Source organism: Grampus griseus (assembly GCF_964374135.1).
Source record: "Grampus griseus genome assembly, chromosome: 6".
Taxonomy (NCBI): Eukaryota; Metazoa; Chordata; class Mammalia; order Artiodactyla; family Delphinidae; genus Grampus; species Grampus griseus.
The window spans coordinates 38,675,104-38,692,060 of NC_139000.1; the positions used below are offsets into that span (position 1 = coordinate 38,675,104).

Below are 16,957 nucleotides of genomic sequence, written 5' to 3' on the forward strand. Positions count from 1 at the left end.
CGAAAGAGGGCATATATCAAACATAACGATGAATGTGGATGTGCTTTGTAAACTGTAAAGGGCTGCATAAATGTTAATGATTACTGTGTCATAGCACTGTCTCAGCTGAACTTTTATTGATGTCACTGCATGAGCACAAACATTCTTGGAAGGTTTTTGAAGTAACCACTTAGAAACTGAATATTCTGTACTATACCACTTCCTGTCCCTTTTCAAATTCTCTCTCCCTTCTTTGCAAATTACTGATGTAATAACAGTAACAGTGGTGGTGAACTGAGCATATAATAATGCGGCAGACTCTGTGCTATGTACTTTACACATGTTATTATTAATCTCCAACACTTACAATAACCCTTCAAGGTAGAGATTTTCCAAATTTCTCAGATAAGGACACCTGGCACACAGAATTGGTGGCATTTAAGCCTGGTGGGGGTGAGAAGGGTGGCCTGGGGATGAGGGGTGGTATAAAAAAGTCTCCCTTTTAAAAAAAATACCAGGGAGTGGAGTGGAGGGACAAGCATGCATATTTCAAGAAGGTTCCTGGAGTGATTCTGTCTTCTCTGGTCTTTTGTGGAGAGCTAAACTACTAGGCTAATTAATCTGGTCAAGGTGCTAGAGAGAACAGAATCTGTACTCAAATCCAGGCCTCTGCTAGCAAACTCATGCTTTTTCCACTATATTCAATGTATTATATAAATTTAAATTTATTTCTATTTCTTCATCATTAGTAATAGATGATCTTTGTAGAAAACTTCAAATATATATAACTTTGTAGCACAACTTCACCTATAAAATATTTTTGCCAAGAACTTTTAACATGAATCTAATCAAACATCTAGACTTCCAGATTACAACAAATACACAGAATACAGAAATAAGTTACGTGACACCATAAGGAAACAATCAGACAAATCTAGAATTTTGTATGTTCTGTAAGACAATGAGCCTGCACTTTTCAAAAAGTGAATGTCATTACAAAGAAAAAGTGGGGGAACAGTTCTATATTAAAAGAGACAGAGGAATAAAAACCAAATTAACATGTGAACCTTGATTGGTGAATCAGGATTTGATGAAGAGGGCAATAAAAGACATTCTTGGGATAATTAAAGAAATCTGGATATGGAATAGACATTATATAATTCTATAGGATTGGTGCTAATTTGGGGGTGGGTCACCTAAGTTAGGTGTGATAATGGTATTATGGTTACTTGTGAGAGTGTACTGATTCTTGGAGATGTACGTTCAGTTACTTAGAGGCAAAGCATGGTGTCTGCACTTTAAAATGGTTCAGAAAAACGTGTGTGTGTGTGTGTGTATACACATATATATATACATATGGGTGTGTATATATATACATATGGGTGTATATACACACACACACACACACACACAGAGAATAAAAGTTGTTAACAGTTGGTAAATCTAGGAGATATAGATGTTCAAGTTACTGTTCCTTCTGGTTCTCTATATGCTTGACATTTTTTAGGGGAAAAAGAAAAGAAATAGATAAAAAGACTATTAGCTTTATGAATGCTGGACTGAAACATTCTTGCTCACTCTTGCCTGGCTCATGGAAGGTGCTATAAATAATTGCTGAAAGAAGAAACAAGTCAGGGAAGGAAGGAAAGAAGGGAAGGAGATGGGGAGGGAAGAAAAGAGGGAGAGAGGTGGGGAAGAAAGAAGGCCATCCCTCCTGCCATCACCCGGGCACCCCCAGCATGAATGTGATGGTATATATCTTCCAGGAATTTTTTCACCACAAGGATAAATCCACTTTTTAAAAGTGCTGCATTTGTAGAATCATCAGGTTTTAGAACCAAAAGCACCCTGGAGACCGTCCACATCCTAATACAGCTGAAGAAACTGAAGCCCAAAAGCAAAGTGGATAAGGTCACCTGGCAGGTCAGTGACTGAGGGGGTAGTAGCTGTCCCATGACCAAGGCTCCTCCCTTCACACTAAGCTGTCTCACTCCCATTTTTGGCAAAATTCTAAATCTACCTATTACATTTAAATGTAACCCCGACAAAGAGCCATACTTAGTTACTCACAGGCTTTCATTTTACTGAAAGTGAAATTTTGCCCAGAACAGCAGTTTTGAGAACTTGTCAAACTTGTGGAAGTACAACTCCTTAAAGGACCAAAAAGTAAAAGTAAATACTGATGTCACGCACTGTGCTAGGAGCTTCCATTATTGTGTCTAGTTCTCCCAAGAGCCCCGTGAAGTAGGCATTATATTCTACAGACAAAGTCTACTGCCTGTGACCTGCCTCTTATGGCTAAAAGGTAACTTCAAGGTAGAAAAAGGAAGAGAAAGGAAAGAAAGAATAACAAACAACTGGATACATCCATGAACACTGTGAGCATTTAAAACTGTTTCTTGATGAAACAGAATAATTATGCATATAGTCTTAGGATGATGAAATTAATAAAAAGAGAGGAAAACCCACATGTTCAATAATAAACTGGCTGGGCTTCCCTGATGGCGCAGTGGTTGAGAGTCCGCCTGCCGATGCAGGGGACGCGGGTTCGTGCCCCAGTCCGGGAGGATCCCACATGCCGCGGAGCAGCTGGGCCCGTGAGCTCTGGCCGCTGAGCCTGTGTGTCCGGAGCCTGTGCTCCGCAGCGGGAGCGGCCACAACAGTGAGAGGCCCGCGTACCGCAAAAAAAAAAAAAAATAATAATAATAATAATAATAATAATAATAAACTGGCTTAGTAAAGTGACAAATCCAGTGATAAATTAGTTGATAGAAAAAAAAAAAGAACACTAATTAGAATATAAGTATCCACAAGTTAAAATTTTTTAAAAGGTAAGCATATATATGCACTATAATTTATTAGATAAAAGATACTAATGCTCATGCAATTCATTTTAGGCTCAGTAATAACATGTGTTTCATTCATTACGCTTAGTATTTCCTTAAAAAAAATAAAACCAAAAACTCCCCTGTTGCAAAATGAGCAAAAGGGGAATAATGACAATAAAAAGTGAAAGGAATGAATGGTAAAGTCTACAATTTAAGAAAATAATCCACAAAAGTTGAAGTAATGCTTGCTTCAAAAACAATTTAGCATTTACCAGTAGTGAATTATACTTGAACAGAACTACATTTGATCTCAGATTTTTAAATGAGCAATATTTTAAATCTAGTTTGCAAGGACTTTCCTGGCCTCTCTGTCTTCTTTTAATCATATCAGGATGTTAGAAACAATCAGAAGTGTTAACATTCAACTTATATTTTAATACTATTTTTTCCTCTTAAAACCTTAGAGAAATATTATTTCTACCAAGAAAAATAAACTAGACAATTGAAGATAAAGCTCTGTTTCATTTGAAAAACGAAAGAGATGCAGGAATTTTGAACTGGCTTGTGAGAGCATTCAGAAAATTACTCCAGTTTTAAGTTTTGCAGAGATAAAGGTTAAAAATTTAAAAAGTAAAGTACTTAGGCAAGAGTTTGCCAGCTGTTAAATATTATACTGTAATAGAACTACAGGATTGAGTAGAACTCTACATTGACTAAAACAGTCCTCTTTAAAATGATTTATGATGTCTATGTAGTGATTTATACTAGATCTTACCATTTTTCTTTTAAGCATATACATTTTAACTGAAGAAATGAAAAACTTTATCATAGTAAAAGATGATTTCTTAAGAATGGAAAAGGAAATAGTCTTCGATATTCTATCAATTAGCAAAAATCTTCCAGGAGTTTTAAGAATATACTTGAAAAAATTATCTGATGTATTTATTAGAAATCATACCTCCTTATGGATAAAAGTATCATTTTAACATGCCAATCAGTGACTAAAGTGTTTGATGACCTGATTTTTCTACCTAAATATTCATTTACATGCTCAATTTATAGAGCTCTAGAATCAGGACGGGTATTTGTCTTCAGAGCATGAAAGGCTGTGTATCAACCAGGGACATCTTTAGTTAGAGACGGCCTATTGTGTACATGATACGACATTAGGATAACCTTCGCCACTAGCACCTGATTTTCCACCATTAGATGAAGCAACTTTATGTAAGGAAGAAAGTTTGGACCAAGCATCAGAAGACCTGGGTTTTAGGCTTAACTCTGCCAGTAACAATCACGGTTATCCCCGGATGGCCTCAGTCTGCTTATCTGCAAGAATCTGCAAGGTTAGGTGGCTGGACTACATCAGTGATTGTTGAACTTGTTTTAAAATCCACATATCCCTTCCTTCAAACAGAGACTCGCACAGTGCCTGTCACATCAAACAGATAATAAGGAAGCGACTCTGGCTGAAGAGGATTGGGAGGTAGAGAGTGGATCTGTCCACAGCATTTCCAGAACCCCCAGGAAAGTTCTATAAAGCATCTTGGTGGCCCCCTGAAGCACAGTGTTAAAACCATTAGTTTAGCTTTACTTTAACACAAAAGTCATGAATAGACCGCCCTCTGCTAAATAAGGATAATAAACAAATTTTGCTTGGTCTGCCCAGTGTTTATTTATTTATTTTAATTTAAATATCATTAGGTGGGCTTGCACCCTCCAGTTTAGCCCAGTCTGTACCACTCTGTTGCTGACGTCACTGGGCTTTTTGCACACACATTCACGCTAACTCTTAGGGGGCTGAGCGGGGCTGAGTCTGTGACCCTGTGATCTAAAGTCTCTTTCACCAGTAACATTCTGTGATTAATACTGTTGTTTAATTGAGCATTGCTTTCTAACTGGTTTCCTTTTTTAAAATGCAAACATTTCTAAGAAGGGTAATGCAATGATTCCTAAACAATTTTAAGGTGAATGAATTTATCAGAATTTCCTCTCTACCTAGAGATACTGAAAATCACAGTTACAGTAGGGACTCATGGGACAGGTTACTGAAAGGTAAGAGAAAAAGGGAGGGGCAGGTACAAAAGATAAATTTGATTTTCTTACCAAAATTCACCTGGGGGCTCATTGGAGAAATGGTTAATTCCAGGGAGGGGGCAGAGGGAATACAAGATGAGCCAGTTGCTACAGAAACTAAGGTAGTGCTTCAAAGCATCATGGAAACATGTCAAAAAGACAAACAGATTGAAGGGGCTGTCATTGGCCAAATTTGAGAAAATTTAAGCATCAAAATTAAAAAGGACAGGAATAGATTATAACCTACTGAATAACCTAAGAATCCATGAGTTCAGACTTAAATAAGCAAAAAAAGTAAATGCAGAGAAGGAAAGCTCTTCCTTACAGCAAAATGCCAACTAATAAATCTAGAAGGAATGATGGAGTTAGAACATCATCAATCAGTGCAAAGTAGTCAGAAAAAATTTTATAAACAGGATATTGACACAGTCTCAAAATATTTCCCCACAGAACACTTGTAATTTACAAAGAGAAAAGCTGTAACTTTACAGTGGAGTAAGCACCTGAATCAAGTGATCAAAGTTAACATCACAAATGGACACTGGGTACCCCCGATATGGTACACTGACAAGGACAGGACCTCACCTCAATGGTATTTCCACCAAAAATACATAACCCAAGTCTAAACATGAGGACATCCTAGTCAAACCCAGAATGAAGAGTCTTCTCCCCACCCCCCACAAAAAGAAAGACAAAGCAAAAAAAAATGGAGTATTGATCTTCCCTCTTTAAAAAATGTCAAGTTAAGACAAAGGCTCAGAAACTTTTCCAGATTAAAGGAAACAAAGCAGATATTACAACTCAGTACAATGCACAATCCTGGATTACATCCTGGTCTGGGGAAAAAATCAGCTTACAACTAATTATTGGGACATCATTGGGACAATTGAGAAAATCTGAATTTAAATTTGGACTGTGGTTTATATCATTAAAATACCTGATTTTGATAAAACCATGGTTATTAAAAAGAATGTTATTCTTAGGAGAATACCAAAATATTTCAGGGTGAACGGGTACATCGTCTTCAACTTACTCTCAAATGGGTCAGGAAAGAAAGAGAGTGTGCAATATAGACAGATTCATAGAAAGAGAGGTAGTAAATGGGGCAAGATATAAATATGAATCTCAGTAAAGGGGATTTCTTGTACAATTCTTGAAACTTTTATAGATATTTGAAATTATGTCAAAATAAAAAGTTGCCAAAATGCTAAAAGGAAAAGTTTTCAGGGACTGACTTGACCATCTACAATCCCCTAAACCCCGACTTGAGTGACTGATCAGGACCAAGTAGGAAGTACAGGATTTAAAATGTATCACTTACCAAACAAAATGGTATTTGACAGATGAGGTAAAGCTGATGCTAACAGAAATACTGGTGACACAGGAAATACTTAAGGTGAAAACTTCTCTGAAAATAAAAGTTCTGTACTAACTTTTTAGACCCAAGTTTCCTTGACATGAAAGGGAATAAACTGTTCCTGAAATATCATACTGGAATGGGTAGGAACAAACCCAATATGTTTCCTTTTGGCCTTCTAATTTAAAGTTAATGCTTTAATAATTTCTTTGAGTCTCCAGTTGGTTGCTCTCAGGCTAAGATGGACCACCACCAATATGTAATTAAAGGAGAATAACAGATAGAATATGGATCACACAGGTGCTGACTTACAAATGCAAACGCTGTAGCAGAAGATTAAGCTCCCAGGAGGCTGGAGGTGTGCGTCTCTGCTTATTGCCATCATAATTCATTAATGGTCAAAGTAACGCTGAGATCAATATTCCTGCAGTCATGGGAATGAGAAAAAATGATTAGCACCAAAATAAGATACAAAGACAGTCTCAAAATCTTTCTGCTTACATAATTAAGAAACCAGTCATTGTCATGAATTTTAAAACTGAGATTTTCTTAGCTGTTCCATGTTCAAGAGGTTGCACAGCTTAAAGGATCTTGAAAAGAAATGCTGTTCCCCTAGATAATATCATCCACCAAAAGAGAGAGACAGTGAGGTCATTTTGGTTTTTTTCCTTCATTTTAGTGGTACAGAAATGCAAGGAAGGATGCTGGGATATGGTAAACACCACAGAAGGCAATGCAGCATGTGATGGTTTCACAAGAAGTTCAATCCTGAAATATGCTTGAAGAAGACATACAAGTGAGCCTTTAGTAAGATCTGGGTCTAAACCACTGGTTCCAATGCATATTCCTGGGCCCCAGTAGAGGGGGTCATATTCACTGGGACTGTGTTTGGAACCAGGGATTCTGCACTTTTATACAAGTATTGCAGGGACCAGTCACTGAGAAATATTAAGAGCGGCAACCGTTACCGTTTTTATGAATCTAATTACTATAATACTTACTGTGTTAGAGTAGTAAATACACCTTACAATAAGTTAAACAGTATACACGAAATGATACAGAGAAGCTTATGATGATCCATCCCCAACCCTAATTCCACCTCTTGTGAACAGTTTTAAAGATTTTTGCTTTTAGCTCTTCTGGTTGCAAACACCCCCCTGACTTTCCCTAATTTAAAAAAGTAAATACCCCTCTTTTACAATATACTCATGTTGTAGATAAATTAGAATAATGAATATTTGAAGATATTTGAAGAATATTTGGCCTACTGGGTAAGTACCAATTTCATGTGAAATTTGAAATAGTTTAACTCTTGCCAAGAGTAATCAAGAATTGCATAATTTAAAGCTAGTAGGCAGTGCGTATGGCAACTGAGTTTACGTGTGTGGCTATGTGGCATGCCACTCTAGTCAGCAATCAGAAGTACAGTGGAGCCTGTAATTACACACTCTTTGATAATGGAAATTTGGATATGCCGAGTTTGCTGACTGGCTCCTGTCCTCCTGGAGCCAGTTCACATTGGTCATTTCACGAACTCTGCACTAAGTGGGTCCCACACATTACACAACTGAATTTTTTGGACCTCAGTTATGAAGTGACAGCAGAGTTCTACTTGCATCTGCCATCGTTTAACAGGAGTTTGTTAACCATGCTGTTATTTAAATGCACAGGAACGTCTAGAAGTGATTCAAGTGACTTTTGTATTATTTTAAGTTTTAGAGTTATAACATTAAAATAGTTTTTCTCCTATAACAAGGTCATCTAAGCTTTCATCCAGTGGAGGCAAAGCCCTAATTCTGAGAATATATTCTTGGGGAACAGAAATTAGATACCATAAAATACCATAAAGAGGCCACGTGGCCATATACCATGCTATTAATTTTGGAGACAGTACTCTGTGAAATATTAGAGATAATTCTGAGAAAAACTTAAAAAGCATTAAAGCAGATAGGGCTTTAAGTTTGCAAGTATAATCTTCTAACTGGGCATGGATAACGGAATGGGAAAAAATGCCAGGCTGCAAGATCATCAGCACTATAATGTGTCCTTAAGCTATAGAGACGGTTGATACCTGTGCTCTGAGATTGCGCCCATGACCTTCAATGTATGCCTATGAAAAATCACTCATGAATTATACATTCTTTGAATATATGATTCCTCTTTTCAATTTCTTGGTTATGGGTGGCCTCCAGTTACAAAAGATAAGCATTTAACTCATTTATGTTATCCTCTTCTTCCTCCCAACTCCTCCCAGTTTGGGGTAGTTATATCATTATTTTAAAGTTTTGTTGTGGTTACCCTTGTAACTTTAAATATTATGTTATGCCTCAATTTCTCATTCTGAAAACCTGAGTGTCTTGACTTCTCATTATAGAAGTTGAAGGTGTCAGTGATACTATTCTCTTCATATTTCCTTCATTTTGCACTTCCCACCTTCGGTCAGCTATACTTTCATATTATGAAGATTAATGTTTGCCTCTTTTTTCTGCAACATAGCCGAGATCTTCCTTACTCTGTCCATTGACTGCAAGAGTTTAAAGCCAAAGGACTTACACTATTAAGACTACAACAACATTGTGCACTGCCAAGCTAAGGAGCGTGCTAGGATTGCCATTTCCTTTTCTATGAGGGCACTGTCGTAACTCCTCACCTACTCAAAGGATAATGTTTTAACACCATGTACTAGTTTTTCTCTAACAGTCTATATATTATTGAAAATCATACATATTCTTCTTCAAAATTGGACCATAACATTCTCAGTTAGCTTTTTGTTTTTTCTGGAATTCTTAATTGCCTGTCTTTTTTATTGTCTAAATATAGACTTTATCATAACACTCAAGTCTTTTCTGTTTTTTGTTTGTTTTTATTTTTTGTTCCCTCAATCACACCATGAACTGCAGGGAGTTCTCCTCTGCCCAAGAGTCCTTACCTTTGGAGCTCTTCATTCTCCTGCTCTAAACTGGAAGACTTTGTATTATACTCTACTTCTGTTTCCAATATTAGGACCCTCACCTTCTTCTTTCTTGGATAATACCCTCATTCTGCTGGAATACATAGTCAAGTAACTTCTTAAGAAAGGAGTCTGGGAAGTAAACTTTCCAAGTGCTGGTTTATGTGAAATGCCTATATTCTACTCTTTGAATGATAGGTTGGCTGAATATAGAAATTATTTTTAAATTCAATTTCCCCCAGAATTGAAAGGACCACTCTATTATCTTCTAGCAGCCAGAGATGCTAATGAGAACTTGGCTGCTCAATTTTCATTTCTCTGTAGGTGGCCTAATTTTTCCCTCTGGAAACTTTTAGAAATTTTATTTATTCTTAGAGTTCTAAATTTTTACAAAGCTGTATCCAAGTGGCTTATTTTCCCCATCTACTGTACTTGGCCCTCAGTGGGCTCTTTTTTTTTTTTTTTCCAGTACGTGGGTCTCTCACTGTTGTGGCCTCTCCCATTGCGGAGCACAGGCTCCGGACGTGCAGGCTCAGCGGCCATGGCTCACGGGACTAGCCACTCTGCGGCATGTGGGATCTTCCCAAACCGGGGCACGAACCCGTGTTCCCTGCATCGGCAGGCAGACTCTCAACCGCTGCGCCACCAGGGAAGCCCTCAGTGGGCTCTTTTAATGTAAACATGTATGTCCTTTCCTGGGAAATTTGCTTATATAATTTCTCTAGTAATTTCCCTTTTGCCATTTTCTCTGTTCTCCTTTCCTGGATCCCATATTATTTAGCTGCTGGATTTCTTAGATTGGTTTTTATATCTCCTCTTTTCTCTCATACGTCCCCTCTGTAGTAGAGAATGTTATTTGTATCTCAGCATCTTCTTTACCACTGTCATCTTCTTTGTCCACATCAACTGATTAAAATAACAATAATTATTACTAATAAACCCGGAGCAGAATGCTTGTTTTTATCACTCTGAGTGCCTCATCCAGAGTCGTGCCCACCCAATTGTTGATCTAGGTAGCATCCTCTTGGAGAGTTGATGCTGAAAACGTCAGGGGATGGAATAAAAAAAGAAAAGAAAACGAAAAAACCTTACTGAAGTCCAACTGTGGGTACTGCTTTCCCCTCTTCCATCAGGCTCATCATCCTCTCTTGGTAAAATTCAATTGGTCTGGCATAATTTGTACTTCACAAAATCATGTTGATTACTACCCAGTACCTTGTGCTCTTTTAGATGGTTGCAAATTGATTGTTTGATGATTTGTTCTTGTATCTTCCCAGGTATCCAAGATAAGCTGAATAGTCTATAATTACTACAGTTGTGCTTTTCTCTGTTAAAAAAAAAAAAAACAACCAAAGATACTCCATCTGCAGATTCTACTTGTCAGGACCTTCTCCTGTCCAACCTTCCTTTTCTAAAATAAAGGCTGGTGGTCCTGCAATTACAGTTGCCAATTCCTTAAGTGCCGTTGGATGTGAGTAATCAGGCCCTGCTGATTTGAATGTACTGAGCTTTCTGAAGTGCTCTTCAATCACTTCTTTCCCCTTGTTTGCCTTTGTATCTCCAATAAGATAGCACTTAATCTGGTTTAGTTTCCTTATCATTGCTGATTAAAAGGAAAAAAAAAAACGGCTAAAAACACAGTGAAAGCCTTTGCTATTAGTTATTTTTTAATAGATTTTGTTTAGTAGTAATTGTTAATAGTTTTGTTAATAGTTTAATGGTTGTATTTGCATCCTGTAAATTCCTTCTGGTATTCTTCCTTCCTTCCACCCCTCCCTCCCTGCTTCCTTCTTTCCCTCCCTCCCTTGCTCTTTCCTCCTTCCTTCCTATCTCCCTCTCCTGCCCCCAACTCTCTCTTTTTCTTAAATTTTTTATAGAGGGTGAGGTGAGAAGGGAGGAAAAATGAAAGAGGCAAAGAGCTCCATATAACTTTATGACAGAGATATTTATTAATCACCAAATATCCATGTGCTCCCCCAAATTTTCCAGCCTCTTTATAGTTGGGGCAAGAGGCATATGACTAGTTCTGGCCAATAGGTACTTAAGAGCCATGAGTTCCCCTTGTCCTCTTTCCTCCTGCCCAGGTGAGCTGGGAGCCACATGTTCCAGATGGTGCACCAACAAAATGCAAGTGGCCCGAGTCATCACTTTGGTAACCAAGATCCCTGAGTCATCATTGGAAAGCAACAGTCCTAGAGAGCCAGAAGACGCCCAGAGGCCCATGTGTTAAGCTGCTAAGATTTAGGGGTTTATTTTTGCAGCACCGTCTACCTTATCTTCACTAATACAGTACCAATTTCTGGACCAGTCAGATTAGGTTTTGCCAAGGGAACAAATTAACCCTGAAATCTAAGTGGCTTAACATAACAAAGGCTTAATCCTTACTTGTGGTATGTGGTAGCTAGTCTCCAAAGCGGGCTCCCATGACTCTTACCTCCTGGTAGTCACACCCTTGTCTAGTCACCTCCCAGTCTGTCTCGCGCTGATCCCATGACTCACTTTAACCAAGAAAATGGAGCAGAAGCCTTAGGAAATCTTGACAGCCTCTGCATTTGAAGTCACTCATGACATAAGAAGTCTGACCATCCCACTGCCAAAGAGAGGCCACACGCAGATGGCTGGAGAATGAGACTCCACGTGGAGGAGCACTTAGGTGCCAGACCTCAGCAAAGAGGCCATCCTCAGTCAAGCTTTCCAAGGTCTCCAGCCCCAGCCACCATTTTGACTACAACCACATGAGACCCTAAGTGAGAAAAGCAGAAGAAATGCCCAGTGGAGCCTAACCAACACACAGAAATGGGAGATAAAACAATAAAGTGTTGTCTTAAGCCATTCTGTATGGGATGGCTTGCTGGGCATCAGTCGCTCACCGAAGCATGGTACACATCCAGTGTTGGTGTAAGGGGATTGAGCTCCACACAGACATTCATGGAACCATGTTGATACAGGTCCTCCCACCTTGTATCTGCACCACTGGTAACATGTGACCTCCTTTATTGGAGTGGTGCAGTGGCAAGGGAAGAGAGGGCTGCTGGTTGCATACCAACTTTTAAATGCTTCCATCTCTGTTCCCAGTCCACTGGTCAGTGAGAAATGTGGGGGAGTAAATGGAAAGTCAATGGGCATTAAATGTCTCTGTTGCAGATCTTGCCACCTAAAATTTGTCTTTTTTTCCCCCTAGTTTTTTAAAAATTTATTTATTTATTTTATTTTTGACTGTGTTGGGTCTTCATTGCTACGCGTAGGCTTTCTCTAGTTGTGGCGAGTGGGGGCTACTCTTCGTTGTGATGCATGGGCTTCTCATAGCAGTGGCTTCTCTTGTTGAGGAGCATGGGCTCTAGGCACACGGGCTTCAGTAGTTGGGGCGCGCGGGCTCTAAAGCGCAGGCTCAGTAGTTGTGGCGCACGGGCTCTAGAGCACAGGCTTAGTAGTTGTGGCACACAGGCTTAGTTGCTCCGCAGCATGTGGGATCTTCTTGGACCTGGGCTCGAACCTGTGTCCCCTGCATTGGCAGGTGGATACTTAACCACTGCGCCACCAGGGATGCCCCTCCCCCTAGTATTTTTTAAAATTAATTTTTATTGGAGTAGAGTTGATTTACAATGTTGTGTTAGTTTCTGCTGTACAGCAAAGTGAATCAGTTATACATAGACATATATCCACTTTTTAGATTCCTTTCCCATATATGTCATTACAGAGTATTGAGTAGAGTTCCCTGTGCTATACAGTAAGTTCTTATTATCCCCGTAGTATTATAACAAGGTTTATCCAGGAGTCATCCAACTGGCTTTCCCATAATTGTAACCAGTGGTGTGCAGGACTGGCTCGTACAGCTCAGAAGAGCCCACTGAACATGTCTCCTCCCAATTCTGCATTCGGTGATGCCACGTTGGTAGCATGAAATCAGTTATGGTGGAAATATTTACATCACAGAAATTGGGAAATGCTGTAAGTCAAGACCCTCCTACTCCCAGCCTTGGTTAAGCCGGTTGTTAAATATTTACCAGACCACTAGTTGTACAAAATCCAAAATATACCTATTATTCAGGCTAGCCCTATATTCATGCATATTCACTTATTATAGGTAGAATTTTGAAAACTTGCCATCAATGGTGTTACCTTTCTATTCCACAAATCAAACAACAGGCTGAACCCATAAACTGAAGAATTGTGTACACACCTGAGTAAACTTTATTAATAATAAAAAAGATGACAATTTGAAGTTTCCTATATGTAATCAGGATGTGCATATTTTTATAGTTAACTTCATTCTAGGACAGTACTGGAAGTGCTGTTATAAAGTAAGCATAGAACATACCTATTTTCAGCTAGCATCAACAAGGATTTTATCATTCCAGTAATTACTGCATCTAATAACACTATCTTAGGTACTGATCTATTCTGGAAACTTCAGTATCTTTTAGAGTTTATAAAAGACTAAAATCTTTTCTTTTAAGCCTTGCTGAAAGAGTTAATTCAACTCCCCGTTCCAGGTCACCGACTCTTCCTTTCCTAGCCTTCACCCTCTACACACACAAAGAAAGGCCATCGATAAGGTTCAAGCTTCTATTATGGGATATGAAGCAGTAACATTTGAAATAGCACCTTGGAGGTCCGAAGGAGTTAACACATCTTTCAGCGGTGCATACTTTACAGCTCTCGAGTATTTTGGACCCTGAAAACCTGATTATTTATTAAAAGTATGAGCAGAGTCCAGTTTGAGAAAAAAGCTCATTCACCAAGCAAGAAAGGATATACTTGCAAATGACATTTGAAAATAAGATGCCGAGAAACTTTCTGCTACAAACAACAAGGGATTTTTACTTAATCCACATCTAATTATATGGCAAAATTAAGGACAAGATGGTTCCAGAATCAGGGAGACAAGTCAACTTTAAAATACTGTTTCCTGGGCAGAACCCAGTGAGACCACCTATGGATAAATTTGATGTTCACTAATTCAGAAGAAAAAGAAAGAATTCTCACTGTATGCAGAAACCAGCATATTTTCCATCACAACGCTGATAATCTTATGGGAACTCTGATACCTTTTTGAGCTTTTGGGATTACTCTATATGTTAATCAAGGTTCTTTTACAAGTATGACTGATTCTATTTTCTAAAGATGTCCGCATTAATATACATCGCATGTTCTTTTCACGATGTGATGATAACATTCCTTCATTGAGAGGCAGTGGCCCTTTGAGGCTGGGTGGATCTCTGTAACTTCCTCCACAAATAGGATGAAGTGGAAATAACACCGCGTGACTCTGGACGCTAGGTCATAAAAGGTGATATGGCTTCCACCTGGCCCTCTCTCCCTGAGAACTGTACCTTTGGAGCCCTGAGCCTCCAGGGGAAAATCCATCTACCTTGAAGCCACCATGATAAAGAAACCATAGATGGACAGAGAGATTTCCACATAGCTCCAGCTCTTCCAATCCCCAGCTGCTTGAGTCTTCCCAGGCCAGGCATACTTAAGGGTTTAGACAATTTCAGCTCCTGGCCTTCAAACTACCCCAGCTGAAACCAAGTTGTAGTGGAAACAAGCTGTCCATGCTAAGCCTTGCTCAGAGTGCAGATTTTTAAGCAAAATAAGTGGTCTTATTTTAAGCCACTCAGTTTTGGGGTGGTTTTTGTTACACAGCCATTGTAGCCGGAACAGCAAGTAACAGAAGCCCCTCAAGTTAGCATTATCAAAACAGTAGAGGTTATAGTATAAAGGTTCAAGAGTAGCCAATGGTGCCCCAGAAGAAGAGGCGCAGCTGGGTCTCAGGATGGTTTGAATAGGAACTAAATTAGAAAACCAGCAGAGGCCAATCAGCTACTTTGCTCCAGTGCTGTCTCTTTTTCTCCTCCTGTCCTCTTCTCCAGTCTCTTACTTCCGGGCCCTCATCTGTCTCCCTGCACATCTGCTTCCTTCTCCCTGCAGTCAGGTGTTCTGTGCTTCTGCTGCCTATGGGGCAGTACCACAGCTCTTGAGTTGTATGTCCTTGGTTTAAGAGACCAGCCCACGCTAACTAGCATCCTTTCATTGCAGTGATAAATTCCTGGGAGAGAGGATCTAATTGGCTGGCCTTGAGTCCGGTGTCTGCTTCCAGCCCCCTCAGTCAACAAGGGGAAGGACCACATGTTACCAACATGGTTGCTACTCCCAACCCCCAACCTCCTGGGAGAATTCTTAGAAGGGGGGCGCAGAGGCTTCTACGCATAACAGCAGACCTTATATAATTCTTGAGTTTTAGAAGGCATTTTGGATGTTTTTAGCTGTACATAAAACTCTACCATGGACTCCTCTTTAATTTGCTTGTCGTTTGTTTACAGACCTGCTTAGGTAGGTGGATACAGCCTCCTCCCCACTCCCATCCCATCCTCATGATCTGAAAGGGTGCTTCTGGATCTCCACAACAAAGAAGTGGATTAGGTTGATGTGACCTCAAGGAGGCTGAACTCAATAATGAACCTTTTTTATTTCATTTTTATTTTTTGAGGCCCAATTTGTAATGTGAACTTGACTCCTTACTTTACTACCTTTTAGCTGTTAGGGCCTCTGAGCAACTGGGCCGATTAGAGATCACAGAGGCAGTCAGGGAAACTGAGGACTCTTGATGAACATTGATAATTTCCCCCCTAATAAACATCTCCTTTTGCCAACTAACTTATGGTATTATAGATAAGGATAGAGGTTGCCCCTGAGGGAAGGAGAGACTGCTTGGAACAGGGCCTGGCCCACAGGAAACAGTGTTAACTATTATTATTACTACTATTATTATTAGTGCTCTTAGACTATTTCAAAATAAAAGGAAAAAGCATGTCTACTTCTGCCTTTTACTATTCCATTCACTCCAACAGAACCCACTGCAATTAAGCATACGTTGGTTGAATGCCTCTATGTGCCCGATCCGGGCAGAGCAAACACTGAAGGTATATTTCTGGCTGTTCCAGGTCCCCCACTGCAGAGACCTACACCCGTGGGAAGAGTTCTAGGCTGGCCACATCCCTGAAAGGTTCTGTGATTCATTTCTTCCCTGGGTCACTGCTGTTCAAAGTTTTATACATTTCTGTCCTGAGCCAGTGCGAACCGAGGGAACTCCTCTGGCTGGGCTTCCTTATGTGGAACCTGGCCAGGGGGAGGTGAAGCAGGATGGATTTGCTCTGTGTTTGTGTTTTGCTGCAGTGGTTGTGTTATGTTTTGTTTCACCCCGGCACCAGTCGACTTTACCTAAACAGAAACACCCTGTGTAGTCTTTTGTAACACCAGTATTATTTTAAGGAAACACAAGGAGGTGGGACAAAAGAAAATGGCCATTAATCAGAACTCCAGTCCCATGCAGCACTCTCTCCAACAAGGTGCCTTTAGAACCATCCACGTTGAACAGTTGTCTAGAGGTCATTTGTAACCAAGGCGCTCAGCAGTGGACAGGACCAAAAATGATTAGTTACCTCCTTCAGGACTCATGGTCACTGTCATCTCCAGTAACTCCTGTTCTGCAGCTCACTTCTGGCACTGCATCAACAGATGAGCCAGGAACCCACTGAAATGAAATTGGTGAAAAACGTAAGGGAAACATTGCTTCTAATTAGGCAAGTCTAATGCTCTAATGATTGTCAAAACCAAAAATGAAAACAAAACAAAAAAACCAAGACCCTGAAGCAGTGTTTTTTCATTTATTTCCTCCCTCCCTTCCCGAATAAGCAGTTTCCTGAGACCACCTTGATATATGTTCCTCTTCCCCTTCAGATACAGAACTGGGTGCTTTTTGCAGCTTGG

The 16,957-nt window shown here is 39.7% G+C and overlaps 1 long non-coding RNA gene across 1 annotated transcript in view; it reads right to left on the minus strand.

Annotated features, from left to right (window-relative positions):
• Positions 1-16,957, minus strand: part of LOC309823820 — a 105,355-nt gene that overhangs the window by 58,973 nt on the left and 29,425 nt on the right. Inside the window, exons 2-3 of the long non-coding RNA XR_014296874.1 lie at positions 16,630-16,721; positions 6,550-6,661 (exon numbers count right to left, since the gene is read on the minus strand). This is a non-coding gene — a long non-coding RNA (uncharacterized lncRNA). The remainder of the gene's footprint in view (positions 1-6,549; positions 6,662-16,629; positions 16,722-16,957) is intronic.